The sequence below is a fragment of the Phyllostomus discolor genome, chromosome 5 (assembly GCF_004126475.2).
Source record: "Phyllostomus discolor isolate MPI-MPIP mPhyDis1 chromosome 5, mPhyDis1.pri.v3, whole genome shotgun sequence".
In the NCBI taxonomy this organism is placed as follows: domain Eukaryota; kingdom Metazoa; phylum Chordata; class Mammalia; order Chiroptera; family Phyllostomidae; genus Phyllostomus; species Phyllostomus discolor.
In genome coordinates this window covers 51,481,461-51,508,631 of record NC_040907.2, presented here as the reverse complement: position 1 = coordinate 51,508,631, position 27,171 = coordinate 51,481,461, and the positions used below count along the sequence as shown (strand labels likewise).

At 36.7% G+C, this 27,171-nt stretch overlaps 1 protein-coding gene across 1 annotated transcript in view; it reads right to left on the bottom strand.

The window, feature by feature from the left end:
• The window catches only part of LRRC7 (leucine rich repeat containing 7), a 464,523-nt gene that overhangs the window by 164,057 nt on the left and 273,295 nt on the right, over window positions 1-27,171 (bottom strand). The gene's annotated exons all lie outside the window — the stretch shown is intronic.

The window sequence follows — 27,171 nt, the reverse complement described above, 5'->3', positions numbered from 1 at the left end:
AAGTTCCTCAGAATGTAGTGCAATGCCTGGCACAGGCATAGAGGAGTGAGTTCAAAACATGAGCAGGAGTTCAAAACAATTTCTGTTGACTGATTAAGAGAGATTGTTTTTGTTCTCAAAAGGAGGGCTTCCATGGCGTACAGGAGGCCTGTGCGCTACTGGGGTTTTCTCCACTCTGCTGGCACCACGAGAAGCCTATGAGAAGACTGTCCCTGTTGGCAATCACAGCGGTCATGCTGTGAGTATATTGGAGGAGTCTAAAAATAAAAAATGCAGTTCTAGCCCATTGGGAACTTTACTACAGATGAAGGTTTCTTTTTTATTTTCTCCACATTAACTATAAGTATTTTTCTTCAACTTATATTCCTGTCTTATTAACATAATATAAAATGTGCATCTGGAATGGAAAATAATAGTAAGCATTCTGTAAAATCCACTGTTTTAAAATTTAAAATGTAATGACCATTGTGGTTTTATTTGACCCACAAATTTAAGGAAGAAACTTTCTTTTTTAAGAGTTAAAGGACTGGCACACACATCTCTCTCCAAGTTCCAGTGATTATTGAAGACAGTTGTGAGAGATTTCATCAGGAAACATCATAACCCTCATGCACCCCTGTAACAAATATGTATGTCTAAGAAAAAAATAAATATATTCAGACAAGGCATGAATATTTACTAAAAACCTAGCAGATGTTTGAAAATATTCTAGGTTCTGGGATACAATGTTGAACAATAGGGACAATTTATTATATTTTTTATTTTGTAAAACTTAAATTCTAATAAAACCCAGTAGTTTTGTTCATTTGTTCTGATAACAACAATATAAAGTTTGTAAAACTTTTCCATACGGGATGCTATTTGCCACAATTTCTCTTCTGATTCTATACATTTTCCTATATTATTGTATGGTCCCATTCTGTGCCAGTGATTCTCAGACCCCTGTCTCATCCCAGTCACATGTACTAGCATCCAGATCTGTATCTCTACCTTTTAGGCATTTCCACCTACCTGTTCCAAAGGCAATTGAAACTCAATGTGTTCAGAGCATCTACCTTTTCCCATTCAACTTTCTCCTCTTCCTATATTCCCCTTACTTCAGTTAACAACATTATTCACTAAATCATCCTAATCACAACTAAAATTGACATACCTGATTCTTTCTCCCTTTTACATTCCCCCTACCACTGCATGTTCTTTATTTCTTGAATCGCCCTTTTCCCCCCTTCATTTCTTCTGCCGTCATTTCTTAGTTCTGGCTTTTTTAATCTGTTTCTGAATCTATTATAATAACTTTCACTTATAACTAATATTCCTATTGAAGTTATAGCTCCTACCACAATTTTTGACACACAGTATGTTAGCAATAAATATTTCTGATTGAGTGATGAATTTATCCTTCATATCAAAAGTAATGTTTAAAATGTAGATTTGGATATATTATTCTCTTGCTTAAAATTTTACAGGCTCTCTGTTATTCATGAGATAAATAGAAATTTTTTTAACATGAAATTCAAATGACAGTAACCAGAGGGGAGGTGGGAGGGAATATTGGGGGGAGGGGAGAAGGTTTTTAGGAATGACTATAAAGGACACATGGACAAAACCAAGGGGGTTTTTGGAAGCAAGAGAGGGAGGTGGGGATGGTTGGGGTGGAGGGAGGAGTGGTGGGGGGTAAATGCTGACAACTGTAATTGAATAACAATAAAATAAAAAAAAACAAAGACTCTAATGCTCTCGCTACAGTTTATTTTTCTAATCTTGTGTCTCTTTACCTTATAAAAGAATTGCACCCAGCCATATCCAATCACTCCAAGCTCTCCAAGCCTACCTTTCTATATCATCCCTCTATAGCTACCAGCTCTTCTTTCTCTCCTACTTATCTTTCAAGCCATTCCTTATTGTAAATCTCTGTGTTTCCCTCTGAAAGTTATTCTTCAGGTCTCTTATTATCTACCTATCATCTATCTATCATCTATCTATCTATCTATCTATCTATCTATCTCTTCATCTGTTAATTGTGGTATTATCATTTGCATAACTATTGTTAGGCTTCGATTTATGACAGGTAAAATTTATGTCTTATTTATCTTTGTGTCTTCAGTGCTTGCAGATCACCTATGGTAACATAACATAAATGTATAGTGTTGGACAGCAAGCTGATTCAGAAGTCAAAATGGGTTCATCTTCCATTTTTCTCCAAGTTCCATTGAAATGACAAAACAAAAACAAACTGAAAACAAATCAAAGGGAAAAATGCTGCTGCTAGTAAACAGGAAAGAGTAAAAACTAAGAAGACTAAGAAAGACTTAGAGAACTTTATAGAAGATACAAAGTAGACTCAATTATATTTGTAAAAAAAAAATCAATGCCAATAACCTGTGACTTAATACAAACAGAAATGTGTCCCTCTGGGAAGTGAGAATTGCTTGGTTTCTGGAATGAATTCCAGAAGTTGTATAAATTAATACTTCTTTTGAGAAAATAATTTGCAGTATCTATTAAAATGAAATATGCACATTCAATGATCCAGAAATCCTACTTCTGAGAAGACATTCTTTACAAATATTTGCATTCATGTATGCGTCAAACATTAGTCACTGCATCATTCAGATAGCAAAACATTGGAAAAAACATAAATGTCCATCAATAAGTTATAAATTAAATAAATAATATGAAGTTCACAGTAGGAAACCATTTATAACTTTTAAAAGTGAACAAAGATGTCCAGGATCTAGTCTTAAGGAAAACAAATACATATACAGATGTCTGTTTGTAAATGAATAGAAAAAGAAACAGCAGACACACATTGCACTGTATTTTCCTATGAGGAATGGGACTGGGAAGTGGCTAACGGGTACTTTTCTCCTTTTTTTCTTTTTATATTTCTTTATTATAACTAAAGAGCAGTATAAACAGTTTAACAATTTAAACAAAGAAAATTTCCAGACTTGAAAGCAGGGACTGGGAACAAAACAGGCCCTAGTTAGTCCATAAGGAACGGCTGGAGTACTTCCAGATAGTCAGGAATTAGCACTTTGAGTTAGTTCATTAACTGCAACTGCTCAGTAAAGATCTGCTTGTAATTGCCCTCTAACATGAGTGGTAGGGTCAGATAGAGCAGAAGGCAGTATTCCAGCTAACTTCAGGTTGGCACAACCAAAACAGCAGTGAAATTCTATAATATATTTATCGTCATTGGTAATTCTTCCTTTACATCTTGTTGGTAAGTATAGCTTTAGCCCCTAAGAATGCCTTGACCAGGGCTAGATGAGACGATAGGTTGAGAAGCACTCTTCAGACTTAGGAACTTAGCCAGAGCGCCTCACTGCAGGTAGCGAACCATGTCATTGATTATCCAGGCATGGACAGCAGACCGTGAAATGGAGGTTTACCACCTACAGAAGGGCCCTCTGCTGTCATGCACCTTTCTTGAAGGCCCCAAATGGCTTTCTTATTCATCTTGCTTATTCATCTACCTACTTGCTCACTCACCATAGCCAATATGTAGTGTCCTGTTTGGGACCTCGGGGAGAGTAAAGTAAGGGAAGGGAAACAGAACTGTATGCAGAGACTGATTTTACAGTTGGAATGGTTCAGCTCTAAAGTTCTTTCTGGAAAAGCCTGTAAGTCTGGCACTGGCTCTTGGCCAAGATAAGGGCAGTGGCCAATTAAGGATTTATAATGTACTGTTTCAAATTTGAAACTGTCCTGGTGGCACCTAGGGCCTTTTGGGTTGGGGTGGGCTGGAGGAATACCTGTCACCACCAGTTAGATAGCCTGGCTGGGCAATGTGCACAAAGGGCACGAAAGATTCTTCTGGGAACTGTTAGGGAGCACTCTGAAACTAGGATTCATCATACAAATCTTGGTGGTTTCATGAAGAGATGAAACCCATCCTTGTGTGAATAAGAAGGACCTTAGAAAGTTGTACTTGGAAGGCTCTCAGTTCCTGGTGTTTGCCTGCATTCTCTTTTTACTGTTCTGCTGTATCACTTAGTTTTACTGAAAGTCTTAAGCAAACATATTCTTTGGAGTCTTACCAATCCTTTCAATTATCCAATGTGTTTTAATCTTTGTGAAACATGATAATATAGCTGTATTAGTTTTCTAATGCTGCATAACAAATACCTGAGAACTTAGTAGCTTAAACTAACGCTTAGAGTTCTGTAGGTCAGAAGTCAGGGTATGGTGTAATTATGTTCTCTGTTTTGTGTTTCAAAAAGCCAAAATTGTGGTGTTGTCTAGATGGCATTATCACCTGGAGTTGGAGGTCCTCCTTCAAGCCCTTGTAGATGTGGCAGGATCCAGTTCCTTAGGGTTGGAGGTCTCTGTTTCCTCCCTTGCTGTCAGGTGTTTTCTTGCTGGGTCACTTTCTGGTCCTAGAGGCCAACTTTATTCCTTGAAATAGAGCTCCTTCCATGAACCCTCTCACACTTCCAGTCTCTTTAATTAAGAAGAGTCTATTGTCTTTTAACGAATAACCTAATTAGATCAGATTCACCCAGGGTAATCTCTCTAAGGCCAGCTGACTTGGGATTGTAATTACACCTGCAAAATCACTTTGCAGTAGCACTTTGTGTTTAACTGAATAACTGGGAAGAGACACCTGTATTCCAGGAGATACAGATCTTGGAATTCTGCCTTCTACAATGTAACCCAGTTGTTGAGCTTGTTAGTAAAGATGGTAGAATTGTGTGTTTTGTCACAGGAATAAGTCACTGGAAATAGAAGGAAGATATTGGGTACCAGGCATCTCCCTTATTTCACCAGGGCTATTCTACTTGTATTTATTGGAAGCAATTATAGTTTGTATAAATTGTTGCTATTATGTTTTGTTTATACTCTTTCCTTTGGTAATCACATCTAGTCACATGGTTGTAAATTTTATATATATCTGTACTTATAGTTATTAAATGTATTTATCTGTACTTCTGCCCAGACTCATCATTAACAGCCTACTTGACATTTCCACTTGGATATGTAATATATGTGTCAAACTTCAGATTTCCAGAGTAGAACTCCTGGTTTTTCTCTTTAAAACTACATCTCTTGTCCCCAGAATCTCTAGCTGGACTGATTGGTAAAGGTCTTCCCCTGTACAGAGTAAATTTGTAAAAAATGGAAAAGGTAGGTATTTTTCAATTGTATGCCAAGCAATGGAAGCAACCCAAGTACCCATCAGTAGATGAATGAATCAAAATGTTGTGCTTCATTTACACAATGGTATACTATGTGGCTATAAAAAAAAAGGAAGGAAATCTTACGCTTTGTGAGAGGATGGATGGATGGGGAAATTTTCATGCTAAGTGAAATGTGTCCGAGAAAGACAAGGACCATATGATTTCACTTACATGTGGAATTTAATGAACAAAATAAACTAACGAATGAAATAGAAACAGACTCATAGATAGAGAACAGACTGCCAGCTATCACAGGGGACGGAGTTTGGGGGGGTTGGGTGAAAAAGGTTGTTGCTGGCCACCCTGCCTGTTCTTACTAAACTGTAACTCCCCCTGACTTAGGCTGAGTGAAAGATCTCCAGACCAGGAGCCACTAAGGAAACAAAACTTATTTCCCTGGCTTGAACAGCAGTCAACGAGGGGTAACAATTCTCTTGGATAGAGAATGAATCTAAGACAGACACATTCACGAAGGAATGACAGGGACAAGACTCACTGTGGAAATGAAGGGGTGATCAGACATCAACCCCTGCCCCCCTTGGCTTTGTCACAGCCTGAGTCTTTGCTCTTGGATGTAAGAAATCCAAGTCTCCTGGCTGCCTCTGTCTTCTCAGGCCTGCAGGGGCAAAACAGCCCAGACCAGAAACAGCAGACCCCTGGGGTAATCAGGCCTGGGACATAGAACATGCAAGATCCTGTGAGATCTGTTTGCTGGAGGATGTTATTAACTTGGAATTTAAAAGCACAGACAGGAAACCAAAACTAGCCCTTTAAGCAATATGTTAAAACCCCAAACCTTCCCTGGAATCTCAGCGGGAGTGCTGTCCCCACCTCTGTAAGTTGTTTACATCTTTTGATCTTTTATGCCAGACTGTGAATCCACAAACTAAGTCTGTTTTCTCAATAAAAATCTGCTTGGGTATGGACATGGGGCACTCCCCACATGACAAGTGGCCATGGCACCCTCCAGGAGAGAGGGTGGCCAAGGTGCTCCCGACGTGAGGAGTGGCCATTCTGTCCCAATTCCCCCACAGGACCTGGTTGTCTCTGTGTATGTTTTTAGCATGTTTGGATGAGCATCCGCAGCCGAGTTGGATACTTCTGGCTGGTATCCTCCACAAAAGGTGATGGGATTAAACAAAAAATAAAGAAAACTCTGTAGACACAAACAACAGCGTGGTGATTACCAGAGGGAAAGGGAAGTGGGGGAGGTAGAAAAAGTTATAGAGGGCATAAATAGCAATTCAAAGAGACTTGACTTGAGGTGGTGAACAAACAATACAATATACAGATGATGTATTACAGAACTGTATACCTGAAAACTATATAATTTTATTAACTAGTGTCACCTAAATAAATTCAATTTAAAAAATCAATAAAATGCAAAGGAAAACAGCCAGAAGAAAAAGATAAAAGAGCTACAAAGCAAACAGAAAACATTTAATAAAATGGTAAGTTATTCAAGATCAATAACTACTTTAAATGTAAATGAATTAAACTTCCCAATTAAAAGACATAGATTCTTGTCTGCTGTGTTTTTCTTTTTCTTCTTTTTTTTGACTGAATGCTTAAAAAAAAACCAACCCAACTATATGCTGTCTGCAGAGACTCAGTTTAGATTTAACTGCGCAGAGAGCTGAGAGTGAAAGGATAGGGAAAGGTATTTCATGAAAATGGTAACCAAAAGAGGATAGGGACAGCTATACTTATATCAGACAAAATAGACTTTAAATATTATCAAAGGACAAGGAAATGGCTCAATGACAAAATGGTCAATTAATCAAGAAGATATAATAATTGTAGATATTGTACAGTATTACAAAATCCAAATATACAATATAAAGCAAACATTGAAAAACTTGGAGGGAGAATTAGATGATGACAAAAATAGTAAGTGATTGTAAACCCCCACTTCCATAATACATAGAACATTCAGAAAGAAGAGATTTCCAAGTACAGTTTCCAAGGTGTTGCCTGGTTTCTATGAAGAAAAAATTAAACTGAGAGAACTGTTGAGCAAAAAAGTACCAGGACTTGATTTGAGGAATATTCATTCTTTCCAGAGTATAGAAGATGATAAAATTAGGAGATTCACTTCCAGGAAGGAAAGTGAAGGGTATGTTTGGATAACCTTTTGCTAGTGACTGTTAAGGACTAAAAGGTCACATAATTCATTTATACAAAGGCTCTGGGGAGGTTAGGTATGTGTTTCAAGAAACTTGTCAGATATCTTAAAAGAAGCCAGGAGTAGAGATGCAATTACCCAGGAGAGCTCTGTGGAGGAACCTCTTGTGCAGTGGAGAAATCCTTGAGATGTACATGGGACGTCCACAAGACTCTTAAGACAGTTGTAGCAACCGAAACACTACCAGCACAGATTGAAAGGGACAGAGAATGGACAAAATAAAAGAAGACTGCCAGACTTCTAAAATTCTTTTGGTAGGAAACAGGTTGATAAATGTAGTCAGCTGGCAAAACATTACTTTCCTCCTTGAATTGCTTTCCTCTGTGGAAAAGGATGGATGACTCAGAAGCTACAGGCACAGAGCAATAATATCTTCGTCTTGAGCCACAGGTGCTATTCCAAGTCCTGAAACTTAACAGAGTTTGCTTGGCTGGATTTTGAAATTGATCCTGGGTATAAACTCTGTTGGTCCTCTTATTGTTTTTCTCTTTTGTCTGAGAAAGCCTGTAACTATTCTATGCCTATTGCACAATTGTATTTTGGGAGCAGATGAACCGTTTCCTAGTTTCACAGGTCTATGAATGGAGAGGGATTTTTCTCTAGGATGGGTTATACCCATAACTTTACCTATGGCTAACTTAGATGCTTTAGATGATGAAATTTGGAACTTTGAACTGATGAGATTCAGATTAGATTTTTGTACTTGAATTGATGTTTTAATGCATGAGACTTTTGGGGAATTGGGGTTGGGAGGAGTGCATTTTCATGTGGGTCAGACATGAATCTTTGGGGATAAAGGCCAGACTATGGCAGGCAGAGTAATGGACTTCCAAAGATGTCAGTCTCCTGATCCCCAGAACCTGTGAGTATGTTACCTTACATAGTAAAAGAGGATTTGCTTATATGATTAAGTTAAGGATCTTGGTGAGAGAGATTATCCTGTATTATCTGAGTGGGGTTCACCAATATAATCATAAAGGTTCTTCTGAGAGGGTAGTAGAAAGGTCAAGAAGGCCAAGAAAGAGATGTGGTGATGGAAGTCGAGTCAGAGCAAGAAATGTGATGACAGAGACTGAGGTGCAGTGACAGGGCAGCCAGCGGCCAAGCATGGCAGGCAGCCTCTTGCAGCCAGAAACAGTAAGGAACAGATTCTCCCATAAAACCAACATGAGGGACAAAGCCATTTTGGCACCCTGGTTTTAGAACTTCTGACACCTAGAACTGTAAGATAATAAATTTGTATTGTTTTAAGCCACTAAATTTGTGGTCATTTTTTATAGTTCAGCAATAGGAGTACACATATATGTCTAGGCCTGGAACACTGAGTAAAAGACTTTATAATTTCTATCCCAAGTCCCTCTCTATTGTAACTTTCCTCAGGCCACAGGCATTTTGGGGTCCAAGATAAAAGGAAGTTGCATGGGAATGCCTTTATTGTAGTTTAGGGGTATACTTTTATACAGTTTGCAATCATGTCTGCATATAGTTAACTTATTGCTAGCCATCTAGTATAGAAATAGCTTCCAGAAATACTCCCTTTGCTCATTGGGCCAACTCCCCTGGCCATCAGGACATGAAGGAACAGGGCCAGGGGTCACTCTGGGACACAGACAGGTCCATTGGTTCCCAGCACCAGAGGTATTATGTGGAGGAGGAGAAACAGGCTTAAAAATGTATTGAGCTATAGGTTTTCCCAAATTTGGGAATATCCTAAAATTTTATAAGGCATAATAATGAAAAATTGTAAAGCTCAAATGAATGTTTCTGAACTATCAGTAATAAATCCACAGCAGAGAAAAGATTGGAGTATTTCTACTATCTCCATAGAAAATATTATAAAATATTTATCATGTGAAAAGACTGTCAAAGAGCATGAAGCCAAAATGCAGACAGAAAAGAGCATCACAAACATGTGTTATGTTATTTTCCTGGATTTGATGATGTTAATAGCATTTATCAGATTTCCAAATTGCATTTTATTACTTTTAATTTGTAATTTGAAAGTCATAGTTTTCTCATCTTTAGTAAATATTCATTTTTGTACTTAATTCTGTATTCCTAACTTTGTATTATTATTTGAAAGAGGTGTCCCCTAACTGACAAGTTTGGGTCCTACTTCTGGCCTATATCTTTAAAGTTTACCCAGAAATCAACTCCTTACCACGTCACTGTTACTACCCCAAACCAGGACACTATCATTTCCTGCCTGTATTATTGCAATAACTTCCTAGTTGGTCTCTTTAACTCACCCTGCCCCACTTTCCAGCTACTCTCAACATAGTAGTCAAAGTGATCCGGGCAATGTAACATAATGTAGTGTAACATACTGCAACACAGTGCAATGTAATGTAATGTAACAATGTAAGTCAGACCATGGGTTCTACTTGCTCAAAAGCTCCCAAAGGGCTTCATTTTACTTTGGAGAAAAGCCCAATTCCTTAACATGTCTTAAAGGCTTCTACCTCTACTCCCCACCTCACCCCAGACCCCTCTTAAATATTTACCACCTACTCTCCTCAAGTTGTTGTAGCTATTCTAGTCTTCTTGATGTCCACATGCTATGCTTGCTCTCACCTCCAGTGTTTGTATTTTTCCTGTTTCCTCTGTCTAGAACAATTTTTTTCCAGATATTTGCATGGTTCATTCTCTCCTTTTCTTTAGGTTTTTATTAAAATTTTACCATCTGGATGAAGCTTCTCTGGCCACCCTAATTTAATTACACACACACACATGCACACACACACATGCACACACATGCACACACACTTTATCCCATTTTCTATTTCTCCTTAGCATTTTCATTCTTTTAGTTTTGGTTTGTTGTGAAACCTGAAATTGAATAACTTTTTTATTTCTAGTAATTCAATAATGTATCCAGATATTATCAATTCAATATATAAGTCAGGAAGAGAAGATTTAGATTTGAATTTGATTACTTAGTTTTTTTGGGTGATTCACAATCCCCATTCACAACTGAAGAATATTCTCTTGGGTTTACTCTGTGATTGAATAATCTCTTATAATCTTGGTGAAGTCTTGATTTTAAATTTGTATTCTTATTTAATGTAGTTTACCCTGGTTCAATCAGGAAGCGTTTCTTCTTTTCTTTAATTTCTCTGGTAGCAACTGTTGACAGACTCACCAAGGTATGGTACTCGACAATATTAAGATGTATGCCATTCTTGGAAAAAATTATTTATGGGAAGGCAAACAGAGCTAATTAACTTTACTTGGAGTGCCCAGTTATGATGCTGAAGCAATAAGAAATGGCAGTGAGGGAACAACTGCTTTTTTTTGAAAACGAAGACAAAGATGACTTCTTTTATTGCTATGAAAGGGAGAGTTTGAGAGCAAGAAAATGAGTTTCTTTATTTATGTGTGACATTGGAGATCGCTTATTAAAACCCTAAGTCAACAGAAGTTGCACTTATAAAAGTGGATACCACAACATGGTCTTCCTGTGGGGAAAGAAAGCCTCCAAATTATTTTCTGTCAGAAAATGCATTCCGTGAATGACTCATCAAGGATTCCTTTGATATTACAGAGTTAGTGGAAATGCAGTTATATTTATTTATTGGTCACAGGTACAACTTTTGTACTTTTAAGTTTCATGGAGAAACTTGTTTGCAAACATGTCTCAAGGTGAATCAAAATTAATTTCTCAAAAGAGGTGATTATAGAATGATTGCATTTCACATATAATTCTGATGCTGAGAATTTGCTGAACTGTTCACTTTTCAAGTCCAATCATTTGCCATCAGTCATTCAAAAAAAATTTATCAAGTGTTAGTTGGGAACCTGGTACTCTGCAAGGTATAGGAAAAGCTTTCTGGAAAAAGTGATACTGAAAGTTAAGTTAGCAAATTAACTTTTTAAAAAATATATAAATGTTTAAGCTATTGCCTTTCAACTGGGGCCCACTTTTCTTTATTCTGTTTGATAATTCCAAGGTTAAGATTCCTTTTTTTGACAGGTGGCTCTGTGTCAGCCACTGACAATTGGGTGTGTGGAAGAGACAGGAGGCCGGAGGGGAAGACGGTACTTGCTCCTTCTTTTACTTCCTTGTCCTGTTAGCATTGCAGTTGTAAGGGCAACAGTTCTCCCTGCAATGACACCACACCTCAGCTACAGTGGTTGTGGATAGTTTGTAGTTTTCCCACACAACTAGAACCAGCCTTCTCAGGCCTCGTAAGGGACACCAGCACTGGCAGGCTGGGGCCCCTCTTTAGAAGTCTGAGTCCCAGTTTAGGATTTCCTAGTTCCTTGTACTAACTTCTTCCATTTTTGTTCCTCGCCCTAGAGGTTTTAACTACATCCTGGAGTTGTTACCTCTGTAATCCTTCAGTGCCTCCTTTTTGCCCTTTTAGTTCTCTAATAGGCAATTAACCATTCTTTATATTAAGATTTTCTTTGTGAAATAATTGATATAGTTTCCACCTCCTGACTGGACCTACTGATACAGAAGTTGATGTGCCTGTAATAATTTTAAAAGTAAGCTTCATTTCTCAAGTGTTACTTGGTACATTAATAACACTTGCCAATGCCTGTGATATACACCCACAATATACATCCTTAGTAGTTTTACAAATGTAAGAAGTGGAGGAGTTAATGATTATGTTTCAAATATATTTCTTAAATTGGGGTGGCCAGTTATAAGATGAAAAACCATATTTTATTGCTATGCTCATTTTATAAGCTTTATTTAAAGAATAATTGACAAAGTTTGCATAATAAGGTGTGGGAAACCTATGCTGTAATTACTTATGAAGAAAATGACTGCATAGGTAAATAAAGGGCTTGCCTCAGGTATACAAGCATCCTAGGTTTTCTAATTAAAAATGAGTGCACCTTGGGCAAACCAGGGAGCTGAAACCACTGGTGGCAATGCTTTTAGTAGAATGCATTTAAATCTTAAATTAAATTCTTTAATTAAATTTAAATTAATTTTAATTATAAGTTAAAACACTAGCATAAGTATTCAACAGTTCTAAATTTCTATGAAAACACATTTGTGTTATTTGCATAACCCAAGCATATATTCTGTACAACTGTTGGTATTTCTTTACAGAATTTCCCCATTCTTTATTTATCTATTTGAAATTTTTTGTTTACTCTATAAAATAAAGTGAAAAATGTCAACACAAATTAATTTATGTTGAATATTGAGATTAGAAGTTGTTATTGTGATGTGTGACCTTACTAAGAACTTAAAATGGTGAGGTGTACAGTGAAGAATTTAAGCATTTCTATAAAGGAGTTTTATAAAATATAAATCCTCTTATATGGTCCACAAATGGCTGAATTTACAAAATGTCTTAGAAGGTCTATTTGACATACTATCTTAAAAATGAGCCAGTTAAAATGATACTCCTCATTTCCTGAAGAATTCTCTGAACTTTTAAATTCAATCCATCTTCGCATTGTTTTAAAAGATTAAGTGTTTTCTATTACATGAAATAACTTTTTTACTGTTTAAATGTTTTTGTTGCTATCATTCAGGTATTTGTTTACTAAATTTATGTTTTGTTCTTTAATGTAGAATTTGAGTGGGCTAATATAATTAGAGATAATTTAGAAATATCTCTGTCAGTAATTGGTATACTAGATAGTTCAAAGAGTTAAAAATACCTTGAAATGATGCCACCTTTATGCTTCAAATTCTGAAGAACAAATATTTCAGGTATAGTCCAAAATGCTTTTTTTAAGGATACAAAATAAATATTTTAAAATTACCCCTTATCTAATTACTTTTTTGGAAAAAAACAAAATAATTAATAAAATAGCATTTTTAAGTCACTAATGACATTGTACTTATGTTCATATTTAATCCAAATTACAGTAGGAAGACATATAAGTAAAAGGTGACATTTAAAGAGATAAGTACTGATAACTTTACATAACTAATGAGAAACATAAACTTTCAGATAAATTACACAAGAATAATGTATATAAATCTCATACATGAGTGAGGATTTCAAAAAATCCCAGATAGGATTGAACCCAATACAGTTTATATAGAAGGTTATGATCATTATCATAACATGATCATGTTGGATCTACTTCAGAGATTCAAAGGTGGTTTCACATTAGAAACTGTCTCTATATAATTCACAGCCTTGATTGATTGAAGGGGGAAGATGTCATTACCTCAATAAAGGAAGAAAAAGCTCTTTATAGAGTTTGGCATCTGCTGATGATAAATTGTCTTAGTAATTTAGGAATAGGAAGGTATATTCTGAACCTAACAAAGGGTATCTATTCAAACTAATAGAAAAAAATAATCTTAATAACAAAACATGAATGCATTTCCATTAAAATCAGAATCAAACAATAACATTGCTTCTATTCAATTATTCACAGACTATTTGATTCACTGCATAGAAACTCTAAAGGATTTATGGGCAATTATTCATATTACTAAGAGACTTCAGTAGGTAGCTGGATATAAGTAAAAAAATCAAATGGATTACTGTGCACTTGCAACAAAATAGTTGGAGACTATAACTTTTGAAAAAGTACTTTGATAATACAACAAAAATATAGGTACTTAGATATAAACTAACTAAAAATAAGTAAAACTTTTTGAAGTAAATTGTAAAATTTAGCTGAAAGGTATTAAATATATGTCATATGGATGCCTAATGAAAATCAGTATCTTAAAAATATGTTTTTTCCATTTTCAATCCAATCAAAATTGATTTATATGATCTTATGGTATCAATGCATTTCTAATCAAATCACAAGAACATTTTTATTTTTGAAGTACTTACTAAACTAATTCTAAAATACATATAAAAAATAAATGTCTAGGGAGGGAAGATGGCAGTGTGGTAGGAGGAAGCAGATTTTCTCTCCTACATGGGGGAGAAAAATGTAGCCAATCTATGGAGGAACAGAGCAAATAGCCAACAGTACCACAGCATATATGAAAATAGGAGATCAAAAATTGTAGTGTACATTGAAAAACCAGATGGTAAGGAGAGTGCTTCAGGAAAATAAGGGCCCAGGGATCAGCACTGGGACCAGGGAGTCTACAGTCCCAGGCCCAGCACTCTCTGGGTCTGACACAGGGCTCCTGGGAGAGAGCTGGGTCAACTGCTCCCTTTGTGGCCAAACAAGGTTTGAGCAGCAACGGGACACACCTGGTTGCTTGAAGTTGCAGAGAAGAGAATAAGGACTAAGTGGCAAACACACCAGGGCTATGAGCACCCACTCTTAGCCCTGGGAAGAGTGCATGTCCAAGCTGTGGGGCCAAGGGTGGCCTGGCCGTACGGCCGCACCCACAACCCAGGGAGAGTATGTGTTGTGGAAGACCCGCAGCCCACAGTTGTAAACCTGGGGAGAGCATGTGCTTAAGAAGGACCACATCCCACACCCAAGGCCCTGTGGAGAGGCACCAGGCTAGCTCTGGGAAGAATGCTTGGCTAGCCCTGGGGAGAGTACATGGGAGGCTCACTGAGTGCTAAATAGGAAGGTAGAAAAGTGAAACCAATTGCCCCTCAGACTGCTGCAGCCAGCAAGACCAGGAAAACTGGTTTGGCCAGTTTGAAACCAGCAAGAGGTTTTTATTTTTGTTTGTTTGTTTGATTTTTTGTTTTTTTAAAGTAATTTTTAATGCTTATTTTATATCTCTCAATTCCTTTTGCTTCTCTTTCCTTCTTTCTAGTTTTATTTCTTCTTCCTTTCTTTCCAATTTTATCTCTTCTTCCTCCCTTCTTCTGCTTTTTTCACTTTTTCTTTTTTCTTTTTAAATACCCAATAGTGAGACTAAAAAACCCTGGAACTGTGAAAAGACCAGAGCTGGACCCAAAGAGGGGGCACCACAACAGCTGAGACAGTGAGACAAATTTCACTTCACTATTACAGAGAACATGCAAGTTATTGCATATTTGTATTATTATTTTTTCATTATTCTTATATCTTTTATTTTAATAGTATTTTTGTATTCCTCTTCTTTCTGTATAGTATTCTTTGCTTGGCTGGTTAGATTGTATCATTTGACAGGTTTCCTCTGTTATTTTATTCATAGTGTATTGCTAATTTACTGTCTTTCACTTCACTTGTGTTCCACTAGCACACTACTCAAGGTCCTATACTCCCTATTCTTGTCTAGATCTCATGGATTCTGTAATATGACTGTTGCTCTAATATTATTGTAAATAATAGATATGCCATACAATTGTAAATACTACACAATAACCCCGCCCCCCCCAGATCTTAGCCCACTTTATGGTTTCCTGAACTCTATTACTGTAGTGGTTAACTCTATTCTCTCACACACTACATCTATTTACTATCCTTTACTCTCACCTTACCTCAGAATCTGACCTCCCACAACCTCACTGCTTTCTAGATCCAACTCACAATCTTTCCCTCCCCAACAAGAGTCTTATCTTCTTTCCATCCTTTCTAAAAATGGGTTGTTGGGTGGAATATCAAATTTAACACTATAGCCAAAAGATCTCCTACCTTTTCTCTACCGGCTGCTACTGAAAATATCATAGAATACTCTCTTGCTTTCTTAAACCATTTTGCCTTGTCCATCGAACTGATCACAAAAAAAGAGTAGGTGGAAGCTGTGAACACCAGGATACCCAAAGGAGACTGCACCACTGAATCTCACAGGTATTCTACCATGGAAGTTCACACCATAAACCCAGGGAGCCAGAACAGATCAATTTAAGAAGCTGAGACTAATAAGAGGAGTCTCACAAACAATGGAAGGACAAAGAAACAATCCCCAAATGAAAGGAAAAAATGAAGCCTCAGAAAAAATGCTACTTGAAATAGAGGCAACTCAACTATCAGATATTGAGTTCAAAGCAATGGTTATCAGGAAGCTCAATGAGATCACAGTGAATTACCAGAAACTACAGGGAAACTACAATGAACTCACTGCAAACTATATAAACATGAAAAAGGAGATGAAAATATCAACAAGGACCAAGAGGAAATGAAGAACACAATATCTGAACTGAAGAACACAGTAGAAGGAATCAAAAGCACAATTGATGAAGCAGAAGATTGGATCAGCAAGCTGGAAGATAAAGTAGAAAAAAACACCCAGAAAGAGCAAGAAAAGGAAAAGAGTCTCAGAAAGAATGAAGAGGGATTAAGAGAAATGTAGGACAATATGAAACATAATAATATCTGTATAATATGGATACCAGAGGAAAAGAAGAAGAGCAAGGGATAGATAACCTATTTAAAAAAGTAATGATGGAAAACTTCCCTAAGTTGATGAGAGAAAAAGTCACACAAATCCAGGAAACACAGAGAGTCCCAATCAAGAGGAACCCAAAGAGGCCCACCTCAAGACACATCATAATTAAAATGGCAAAATTTCAAGACAAAGAGAGAATCTTAAAGGCAGCAAGGGAGAAACAGCAAGTAACATACAAGGGAGCCCCAATAAGGCTAGCAGCTTACTTCTCAATGGAAACACTCCAAGCCAGAAGGGAATGGCAAGAAATATTCCAAGTGATGAGAACCAGAGGCCTGCAACCAAGGCTACTTTACCTAGCAAGGCTTTCATCAAGATAGAAGGCCAAATAAGGAGCTTCCCAGACAAAAGAAGTCTAAAAGAATATACCTCCATCAAACTAGCTCTGCAAGAGATACTAAAGGCCCACTTTAAGGAAAGGAAGGGAGAGAGAGAGAGAGAGAGGGAGAGAGAGAGAGAGGAACACAGGTATGAAAATGGCAATGATAAGTACCTATTAGTAATAACCTTAAACATAAATGGATTAAATGCTCCAATCAAAAGACATAGAACAGCTTAATGGATAAGAAAGCATGACCCACACATATGCTGCCTACAGGAGACCCACCTCAGGACAAAAGACCTACACAGGCTGAAAGTGAAGGGCTGGAAAGAAATTTTTCAAGCAAATGAACAGGAAAAAAAGCCGCGGTAGCAATACTCATATCAGACAAAATAGACCTCAAAAAAAGGGCCATAAAGAGAGATCCAGAAGGTCACTTCACAATACTCAAGGGAAGAATCCACCAAGAAGACATAAACATTGTAAATATATATGCACCCAAATACATAAAATCTTAGAGGACTTAAGGAAAGATATTGACAGCAACACAATTATAGTAGGGGATTTTAACACCCCACTGTTAAAAATGGACAGATCTTCCAAACAAAATATCAACAAAGATATTGTGGCATTGAACAATGCCCTAGATGAAATGGACTTAACTGATATATATACAGCCCTCCATCCCAAAGAAGCTAAATACACATTCATTTCAAATGCACATGGAACATTTTCAAAGACAGACCACATGATAGGACACAAACAAGTCTCAACAAATTCAAGAAAATTGAAATTGTACCAAGCATTTTCTCCAACCACAAGTGACTGAAACTAGAAACCCATCCCAAGGGAAAAAAACCCCAAACACTCAAAATCATGAAGATTGAATAGCATGCTATTAAACAATGAATGGGTCAAGAATGAAATTAGGGAAGAAATCAAAAGTTTCTGGAAACAAATGAAAATGAACTCACAACAAACCAAAACTTATTGGATACAGTGAAGGCAGTCCTAAAAGGGAAGTTCATAGAAATACAGGCCTATCTAAAAAAGATAGAAACATTTCAAAACAAACAACCTCACCCTACACCTACAAGAACTACAGGAACAACAACAAAGACAGCCCAGAGCAAGTAGAAGGAAGGAAATAACCAAGATCAAAGCAGAAATAAATGACATATAGACTAAAAGCACAATTCTAAGGATCAATAAATCCAGGAGCTGGTTCTTTGAAAAGATAAACAAAATCAACAAGCCTTTAAGAAGATTCATCAATAAAAAAAGAGAGAGGGCTCAAATAAACACAATCAGAAATGAAAGAGGAGAGATTACAACTGATACCATAGAAATATAAAGGATTGTAAGAAATTGCTATGAAGAACTGTATGCCAAGAAATTTGAAAACCTAGGTGGAATGGACAAATTTCTAGAAAAATGTAGTCTTCCAAAACTCAATGAAGAAGAAGAAGAAAGCCTGAATAGACCTATAACAGCAGATGAAATTGAAGCAGTAATCAAAAACTCCTGACACACAAAAGCCTGGGACTGGATGGTTTCAGAGGAGAATTCTATAAAGCATTTAAGGAAGAGCTAACCCCTACCCTTCACAGACTATTCCAAAAAATCCAAGAAGACAGAAGACTCCCAAACTCTTTTTATGAAGCCAGCATCATCCTAATCCCAAAACCAGATAAAGACACAACAAAGAAAGAAAATTTCAGGCCAATATCGCTGATGAACATAGATGCTAAAATCCTCAACAAAATATTGGCAAACCGCAACCAAAAATACAGTAAAAAGAACATACACCATGACCAAGTGGGATTCATCCCAAGAATGCAAGGATGGTTCAATATTTGCAAATCAGTAAATGTAATACATCACATAAACAAAAGCAACGGCAAAAAACCACATGATCATATCAATAGATGCAGAAAAAGCATTTAATAAGGTGCAGAACCCATTTATGATAAAAACACTCAGCAAAGTGGGAATAGAAGGAGCATTTCTCAATATAATAAATGCCATATATGAGAGACCTACAGCCAACATCATACTCAATGGGCAAAAACTAAACTCTTTTCCACTAAGATCAGGAACAAGACAAGGCTGTCCACTTTCACCACTTTTATTCAATATAGTATTGGATGTGTTAGCCACAGTGATCAGACAAGAAAAGGAAATAAAAGACATCCAAATCAGAAATGAGGAAATGAAACTGTCACTGTTTTCAGATGACATGATAGCGTACATAGAAAATCCTATAGACTCCACCAAAAAACTGCTTGACCTAATAAATGAATTTGGCAAAACAGCGGGTTACAAAGTCAATATCCAGAAATCAAAGGCATTTTTGTACACTAACAATAAAACAGCAGAAGCAGAAATCAAAAAAGAAATCCCATTTGATATAGCAGAAAGAAAAATAAAATACCTAGGAATAAACCTAACCAAAAAGGTAAAAGACCTGTATTCAGAAAACTACACAACATGAAGAAAGAAATCAAGGAAGACACAAACAAATGGAAACATATACCATGTTCATGGATTGGATGAATTAACATCATCAACATGTCTATACTACCCAAAGCAATTTACACATTCAATGCAATACCTATTAAAGTACTAATGGCATATTTCACAGACATAGAACCAACACTTCAAAAATTCATATGGAACCATAAATGACCCTGAATAGCTGCTGCAATTTTGAGAAAGAAGAGCAAAGTAGGAGGGATCTCAATATCTGATACCAAACTGTATTACAAGGCTACTGTAATCAAAGCAGCCTGGTACTGGCATAAAAACAGACACATAGACCAATGGAACAGAACAGAGAGCCCAGAAATAAACCCAAGTCTCTAAAATCAATTAATATTCAACAAAGGGGACAGCAACATAAAATGGAATAAAAATAGCCTCTTCAACAAATGGTGTTGGGAGAACTGAACAGCTATCTGCAAAAGAATGAAACTTGAGCACCAACTTACACAATACACAAAAATAAATTCAAGGTGGATAAAGGATTTAAATATAAACCATGTCACCATTAAAGTCTTAGAAGAGAACATAGGAGGGAAAATCTCAGATATTTCATGCAGCAACATTTTTACTGATATGTCCCCTAGAGCAAGAAACATAAAGGAAAGAATAAACAAATGGGACCTCATCAAAATAAAAAGCTTTTTCATGGCTAAAGAAAACAGTATTAAAATAAAAAGAGAACCAACCATGTGGAAAAACGTATTTGCCAATGTTATCTCAGACAAGGGTTTAATCTCCAAAATATTGTCTTGACTCAAAATATTGACTCCGCTCTAAGAAGACAAGCAACTCAATTAAAAAATGGACAAAGCACTTGAACAGACAATTCTCCAATGAGGACATACAGTTGGATCCAGAGATACATGAAAAGATGCTCAATATCGCTAGCTGTCAGAGAGATGCAAATTAAAACCACAATGAGATACCACTTCACACCAGTCAGAATGGCCATCATAAACAAAGCAACAAACAAGTGTTGGAAAGGTTGTGGAGAAAAGGGAACCCTAGTGCACTATTGGTGGGATTGCAGACTGCTACAACCACTATGGAAAACAGTATGGAATTTCCTCAGAAAACTGAAAATGGATCTGCCTTTTGACCCGGCATTTCCACTGCTGGGATTATATCCTAAGAACCCTGAAATACCAATCTGAAAGAACCTATGCACCCCAATGTTCATAGTAGCACAATTTACAATAGCCAAGTGCTGGAAGCAACCTAGGTGCCCATCAGTAAATGAATGGATCAAAAAACTATGGTACATTTACACAATGGAATTCTATGCAGCAGAAAGAAAGAAGGAGCTCCTACCCTTTGCAACAGTTTGGATGGAGATGGAAAGCATTATGTTAAGTGAAATAAGCCAGGTGGTGAAAGACAAATATATGATCTCACCTTTAACAGGAACCTAAACAACAAAACAAACAAGCAAGCAAAATATAACCAAAGACACTGAAATAGAGGACAGGCTGACCAGAGGGGAGAGGGGAGGGAATTTCAGGGGAATTTCAGGGGAAAAGGGGAAGGGTTTATAGGAACAAATATAAAGAGCACATGGACAAAAACTAGGGGTGGGTGGAAATGGGAGGGAAGTGGGGAGGGGTGGGTGGGTGGGCTGGGATGGGAGTATAATACAGAAAACTATACTTGAACAACAATTGAAATAAAATAAAAAAAAAACAAATATACCTCTGAACATTAAAAAGAAAAGTCCATGTGTCTAAGTTGGAGAGACTTATCCTGTCAGTTATCAAAAATGAATTGTTTTTGATAATTAAGACTAGTTTGGTACCTAGATAGTAAACTGGCCAATGAAGAAAGTCACCTCTGAATATATCAAAATCCTATCTTAAGAGGTGACACTTATATTCAGGTGAAAAGGAAGGACTGCTTAACGAGTGTTGCTTGTAATACTGAGAATATGTTAAGAAAAATATAATACATGCACTGTAAAATAATTAAGTTCAGATAGATATAAAGTTGACAATTAATAATGAAACCTTCAAACATCTAGAAGAAAACACATGAAAAGATCTGTTTGACTTTGGGGAGGCAAAAAGTTCTTTTTTTTAAAAGTATAATGGTATCCATTGTACCCCCATCCTCACCCCGCCCCACTCATGCCCTTCTTCCACTCTGGAACCCACCCCCTTTGGCTTTGTCCATGTGTACTTCATACATGTTCCTTGGTGGCCCTTCCCCTCTTATCTCCTGTTATCCCTCTCCCCCCGTCCTCTCTGGTTACTGTCAGTTTGTTCTTTATTTCAATGTCTCTGGTTGTATTTTGCTTTCTTGTTGAGCAGGCCAGAAAATATGCTAGATATATAAAAAGTACATATTTTATTATATTTTAATTAAGGACTTCTAGTTGTCAAAATATAACATGAAGAAAGTACAAAGAGTACAGAGACTGGGAAAAAAACATCTGTAGTACATATAGCCAACAAAAGATCAGTGTCTAGAATATATAAAAGATCCCTATAAATCTGTGGGAAAAATAAACCAATAGAAAATGTGCAAAAATACATAAACAGGTATTTCACAGGAGAGGAAATTCAATTTGCCCCAAACATATGGAAAATCATCAATTGCATTAGAAATCGGAGATAGGCAAATTAAGATTGTAATTAAGATGGTGCTACTGTACAGCCATTGTATTGACACAGATGAGAAGTCCTACAATGTCAAGTGTGGGTGAAGATGTGAAGCACAAGAACTCTTACACACCACTGGCAAATGAGTGCAGCTATTTCTTGGGGGTGGGAGGAAAAGCATTATTTTTGGAGTTGTATATGTACACAATTTATGACCAGAAAATTCTACTTTTAAATACATGCCTTAGATAAACTCTTGCAAATGTGCCCTTATAGGAATATTCATAGCAGCAATGTAATAAAAATAACTGGGCAAAATTATTATCCATGAAGAAAATAAAAGTTTTAGTATAGTCATATTGTACAAAGCTTATGAACAAGCAAAGTGAAATAATATAATATTTAGAGATGCACATAAATATAGGGAAGGTTAAACAAAATTCAGGATTGTAGTCACATCTGGGAATGGGGAAAAATTAAGTCAGAACATACAGGTAGCGGTATAGGATGGGTGATGTTCATAGGCATACATTTTATTATTTTGTAACTTAGTTGTGCATTAAGTAAATTACTTTAAATGTATCAAATTTTATATAATATACTTTCAAGCCTCTTTGATTTCATTATTTTCTCATAAATTTGAGTTTTAATTCACTATCTATTTTTTGGTGATTATTTGACAGCCTTTCTAATTCAGCTGTGGAGAAAGCTTATAATTAATAATGCTTATGCAGAATCTAATTATTTGATCTTGATAATCATGAATTAATATAAAATAGATTTCATACTCTAATTTGGTGAATAGAAACATCTCTATAAAAACATATAACCAGTATGCATTATGCCAGAGCTACAGTGAAATTTCAAATTTCATTTCTCTGACCTCCCTTGCAGGAGATCAAGAAGTCTGGTCTGCCCTGGGCTCTTCCTTTGCAGTAATTTCTTCCTTTGTGGTGGGGAGGAGAGGTGGAGGAGACAAGGGAACTTCCCACAGAACATAATGAGGAGATGCTCTTCTGTTTACCACTGTACTCCCTGTCTTCCTCTCCCACTGTCTATTGCTGCTCTGTTGTCAGTGCGTTGTTGCCCACATTCTCGTAGATGGCTGAACTCTAAATGGCACATGGACCACATTGCAGTCTGTTATTCATTGCCCTGGACCCAGATCTTCTCTTTTTCTAGCTTGTAGAAAACTTTCTTATTTTGCTTCTCCTGACTGACTTTTTTGATGAACTGTCCCATAGCACTGCTGTTAAGGGCTGTATGTGACACTTTCCTGCATGCCATGGCATTCTCCTTTCTAGTGCAGAGAGGAGAGGAGAGATGCTGGGAGCTGGAAGCTGGGGCTAAGTTAGAGGGATGGTCAGTCATTAGGGCCTCACACTGTTTCACCTGTTGATCTCCTTATCCTCCAGGCTCTGCTGCTCAATCAGCTCCATTTTCCAGGCTCCATTTTGGTGCTCTGGTTTTTCTTCCTCTGTTCGGGACTCATAGGGACTCTTAGTGCACTGGGTAGATCTATATATACCAGAAATAAATACCTCCCATACGGCTCTGGGCCCTGGGATAATGACTGAATCTGTTTTAGTGGCCCTGACCATTCTGTGACTGGGAAGTTCCAGGTCATTAGGCGACAGTTAGAAAGCTGTTCTACACCGAGTACACAGATGATTTTTAATGATTGATGTTATTTAACTGCACAAATCAACCTAATAGTGTAGCATCGCTGACCTGGCTCCAAATAATACACATTTGATCTCATAAAAGGAAAATGAGGAGTAGGAAGGGCAGGAAGAATATACCAGAAAATATTAATAATGATTATATAAGGGGATGAGATTGTGGGTGACTTTTACTATTATATTATACATCTTTTAACTTTCTAAATTTTGAAAAATAAACATTTTTAATTTTATATTGATACGAGTAAGAAATAAAAGAAACAATTAAAAAAGACTTTAAGAATCTACTATGTTCTCAGAATTTTCCCCAGTATTTTCTGGTGGTTACTCCTGTTAGAAAGATAAGATAATGCCTTCTGTTTAGAATTTTTCATTATAGCAAAGGCATCCTTAAATAGATATTTCAACTTCAAATCTCATTTGGGATATTTATATTGATTCTTAAGCAACACATTTTTGTTCTTTTTATTAGGTTTTCATATTCTAAGATTTAAACAAAATTAACTTATTGTCATCTTCTCTCCACATCTGTCTCTTTACCATGTCACACAAAATGAATCATCTAATAGTAATCTCCCAGGCATCAATATCTAGCTGCAGAACAGAATTTAATTCTATTTCCTCCATATGAAATTATTTCTAGAGGCCTCTTATCAGAGCAAATTCTCTTATTTTCTCATTAAAGGTTGTATTGTCAGAGAAACAATAGCTAGTTCCATACATATGACTAATAGAAGCTAGACATTTGATTAAAAGTGAGTAACACTAGAAATATAAAGTTTCATAATTGTGTTCCTCCCACCACTCCAAATAACTGTGTATTATCAAATTAAGTGTCCTAGGTAAATGAAAAAAATTAAAAAGAGACTATTTTGTGACTAATATAGAATATTGAGAGTTCAAAAACTAAAAAAAAAGTTTCTGCTCAGATGATTTCTTAGTAACCACATAGCTTAAGTTAAAATATATGTATTTTAACTTTATTTCTAGTAAGTCTATTTTTAAAAAATAAATATAGTCCATTCATTTTTATTGATCTAAATATTTATAGTAAAATAGTGATTCACAAATTATCCAAATGAAAAGTTTGCAAAATGATATATATATATACTTACAGAATCAAAATTAATTGAAACATACAGGGCCCAGCAGAAATAATGCCTAAGTGTGGCTGGTAGGGTAATAATATTGGTGTGATAATTTATAGATTTAACTTAAACATTTCACCTGAAATGTCATATGATGTGCTTCAGTGTGATATTGTTATGTTACAGAATTACTTGCTTATGATTTCATAATAAAAGATTTTGAAATAAAAAGGGGTGTTATTTGGGCTGGCTCTGTGTATTAAATGTTTATCATTGAGTCTGTTGCATAAAGTCCTCTCAAAAAGCCTATGGAGTAGGTGAGATTGATACCCTTATTTTACAAAAGAAGATGCTGAGGATAGAGAGTGAGCTACAAACCCATAGGTACCCAGCTAGCCAGAGATGGAGTTGAGTCAAGCCTCAGTTGTTTTAATCCACTGTCTGTTTTTGCAGCTACATCTCTTCATAGAAGCATAGATAGCTTAACAACTAATTTTAAAACTATCAGCATTAACTAGTTTTGCCACCATCTGTTATTTACTATCCTTACTCATCTCTCCCCCTATATTAATATTTATCTACTTTTGAAAATGCCAGAGGTGCATTAGACTATATACTGGGTGCTCTCCTTATAATTTCCAGTTGAGGCCACTTTGCAGGCTGCCCTATCACAACACTGGGTGCATACAAAGCAGGGCAAACTTGGTAGTGTGATGTAGTGGCAGAGGCAGGCTCTGAACATTGTACTTGGCTTCTCTCATTTTGCACATCTTGTAGACACAGCCTATGTGTACTGGCTATAGTGCCACCATAGGGGTTATGGTTGGTGAAGCACCTTTACAGCAGAAACCAGGGGATGGACTGCTAAACCTGGTGCTGGAAGGAAGCCAGAGCAGAGACTCATGTATCTACATCCAATGAGAGCTGAGTAGTGGCAATGCCAGCAAGATGGAAATGGCCAGTGCTCCCAGGGAATATTGCCTGAGCCCCCAAACTAACAACAGCTTTAGAACTGCAGATTTAACACAGGAGACTGGACCAGTTGCAGACAGCAGCCCAGGGAACAGCACAGGTGCTCCCAGTGAGCTTCTGAAAAGTAGCCTGAGGCTAGGGAGTCCCTTGTTCTCAGGTCAGAAAGACCCATAGCCTTCTTTGCTCTTTCACAAATTATGTTGTAAGGAGAGAAGCAGGGGAGGTGAGAGGACCCATGAGAGACTGAACCTTTATGCAAAGGAAGGCAAGCACAACCTAAAGGGACCATGTTAGTTTTTGAAGCAGATTAAACTTTTAATCACAGAAAAATAAAAGTCAGTTTTTACCTTCACTAAACGGCTAATAGAGGGTGGGATAATGGCCAGATTAGGTATGATCAGAGTAGAAGTTAATTTCTTTGCATACTCAATATGCTGTGTAAATTACACTGTCACCCTGTACACAGGCATTTATTGGGAATCACTTTTTTCCAGGGCTCATTTATTCTCTCACAAGCCCTGTAAGGGAGGAACCATGCTAACCTCCCTTTTACATAAGAGGAAAAGGAGGTGTAGAGAGGTTGTGCAGTTTACACACAGTCACATCGCTAGCAACAGAGCTAAAACAGAAGAGCTGATTACTTAAATGCTTTAATTTAAAAAATAGATAAAATACATTTTAGATGAATTGGATTTTTGAAATTTGAAGATGTTCAAGTGGGAGAATTCTAAATAAAGAAAGCTGGATATGCTTGTAAAGGGGTATGTGTTTTCTAATTTGCATTTGAGATTTTCGTCTTCAGACAAATTTGAAAGGAGGCAAGCCTGAAGGGAGCACTCAAAATTTGGTCAATTTTGATGGCAGTGAGGTGGTAATATGTGTTCACTGGAAAGACATTTTCAGTACAATTAGCAATTGAACATGGTTGACTTCTCCTCTCTACTAAGAAACCTCTAAGGCAGAAAGTCTTCAAAGTATAGACTTAGAGGTAAGTCTTGGATTAATTCCTGTTCAACCACAGTAAAGCATTTAAGTTGGTGACTGCTCTGAGATCATTTCCATAAAGTTAACATGGCAACATGTCAAAGCAGGACGAAATGAGATAACATTTGTAACACACCAAACATGGTGTCTTCCACATAGTTGGTGCTCAAAACTGTCAATCTGCATTTGCTTATGCCCCTTTACTTTGCGAATCCTAGTATTATTCAGTTCTCTGGGGCTTACTGTTGAGTTAAACAATTACTTTAATCACCAGATTTTATTTTGTTTTTATATTTAGAAAATGCAATTGCAAATGTGTTGATTAAATACCTGGGGCTACAAAGACAGAGCAAGAAAACTCTCCTGGGGTGTAGTTATCAGGTTTAGAAAACGT